General features: G+C 41.4%; 1 long non-coding RNA gene across 1 annotated transcript; it reads right to left on the bottom strand.

The window, feature by feature from the left end:
- Positions 1-890: 890 nt before the first annotated feature.
- LOC103646519 (uncharacterized) lies at positions 891-1,871 on the bottom strand. Its single transcript, XR_562239.3, has 3 exons — positions 1,776-1,871; positions 1,409-1,453; positions 891-1,293 (listed from the first exon to the last, which is right to left on the bottom strand). It is a non-coding gene; the product is annotated as an uncharacterized lncRNA (long non-coding RNA).
- Positions 1,872-2,229: the final 358 nt, after the last annotated feature.

Raw genomic sequence — 2,229 nt, 5'->3', positions numbered from 1 at the left:
GAAGCTGTCTAACCAGTAGAACATCATGCTCATGTGTTTATAATATTGAATATAAATTGTACATATCTATATATGATTTTTTTAAAATAAAATAAATAATCGTGCTGGGCCGGGCCGAGGCTATGGCCCAAGCACCGCACGATGCTCGTGCCGGGTTGCCCCAGGCACTATTAAATGGGTCGTGCCTCGGGCCGGCTCGCCAAACACGACCCATTTGGTTATCTATACATCCACACGAAAATGATGGTCCTCGCCTCAGTTGCCACCACCTCGTTTGCCATTCTACTTCTTTTCTCTCTCCCCTCATGCCTCCACCTCTGTGCCACCCCATTCTGGGCAGAGGGAATAGGAGCAAACACCTCCTCCCCGTATTCGTCCGACACTAGCCCCGACACCGACTCGCGCAGTGGCTATTGCACGTCCATGAGGACGTTTCACATCATGCGTGCACCATCGTTTTCGCCGTCGTCAGACGTTCCATTCGTCTTCCTTGCCTTTGCCCTGTTCTTCCACCCCAACCTACTGCCCCCGCCCACGGTCGCAGCCACGAGCCAACCGACGCTCGTCGACGTGGGTATGGGGCGAGTCGGTCATGCTCACTACACGACAGTTCACTTACAGCGACCTACAGTTGGTTGCTAAAACGGCCTTCAGCGACCTATGGTTGGTCGCTAAAAACTTTTAGCGACCCATAAGGATGGTCGTTGTAAGTGCCGTCGCTAAAGGCTTTAGCGACCGACATCTTTTTAGCGACCGACCCTCCGTTGCTAATATTGTATATTTAGCGACCAACCGTGGGTTGTTGTACCATAGATTTAGCAACCAATCGTGAGTCGTTATACTATACATTTAGCAACCAACAAAAAGTTGCCCCTAATTATAGTCGTTAATAATGATAATATACCATTAATTAGCATTCAACAACTGTTATATATACAAAAGCATCACAAATCACCAATTTTTATACACATAATCACATAGATATACAAATTTAATTAGTATTGCACAATGATAGATCCACATCACATAAACCATCAACAAGCACCACAACAAAATCATTCACAAAACCTACACATGTTATTATGTTTTGCACATATTTGCAAACACTTTACAAAATCATTCACAAAAGTACTAACGCTTCAAGTGATTCGCAAAAGCCTTCATTGAGCAACTCAACAGGATTTTCCATAGATCTTTCTCTGCAGCTTTTGCCGCTTCATTGAGCAACTCAACAGGATTTTCCAAATAACTTATGTATTCAGAAGAGAGACGTGGAGAAATGTTTATATCCAGCTGCCCAAAGAAAAGATTCACTCAAACAATGCTCATACAAAATTACAAAATATCACTATTTAGTGCTCGCATCAGAAAACTTGCAAGTCAAATTGAGAAGAATTTTCAGGTTCACCTGAACATCTTTGTATGGTACTGGGACTAGGCAAAACTGATCAACCTGAAAGAGTTGAAGCAATCCTGTCAGAATTATCATGGGCAATAGCATGTCATGCAGAACTTATAGCTAGAACTTAGCTAAGAAATTACTTGATTGCTATTATAAAGGAAAGCAATCATCCCCAATAGTTGTACTGTTGGAAATCGAAATAGCAAAATACAAATGTTCTTAACTATATTTTCAGTAATCTGAAGGACTAGCCAAACAGCTTTAACTATCCTTCGAGTACTCTGAAGATTCTAATTACAATAATGTGCACCCGTGATGAATCAAGCAAAGAATAGACTGGCTTGAAAGGAGGACATGATAAGGAGACTTGTACACGAGCAAGTAGTTCAGAATAGGAATTATCTTCTTGACCATGTAAGATGCATCTCGCAATACTGAGAAGTGGTCAACTCTACTGATGCAAATTTGCAAATGTGTAGCAGATGATTATATGCATTATTAATGACTTTTGTCATATCCAACTTCTATGTTACCAATGTGGTAAGAGAAACCTGTCAGACTTTTGTCATTATTAGCAGATGATTATATGCATTATTAGCCTAACATAAATGAACCTGGCTATGCAGTTCATATATGTGCTCAGTAGCAGCAAAGTAGTTAAGAGATGGCAAGGTCAGGAATCACCTTTGTCATTAGCCCCAATATAAATGACTTGGCCCATCATGTCCAGCTCCAGGAGCAGAGGAACCTAAAAAATCTTCATGCTTCCATCAGGCTCCTGTTATTCCAGATCCCTGAATATTTTAGCATAACCAGAGAAACATATC

Source organism: Zea mays, chromosome 2, assembly GCF_902167145.1.
Source record: "Zea mays cultivar B73 chromosome 2, Zm-B73-REFERENCE-NAM-5.0, whole genome shotgun sequence".
Lineage (NCBI taxonomy): Eukaryota > Viridiplantae > Streptophyta > Magnoliopsida > Poales > Poaceae > Zea > Zea mays.
The sequence above is the reverse complement of the archived record's forward strand: the minus strand, read 5'-3'. Positions and strand labels throughout refer to the sequence as shown.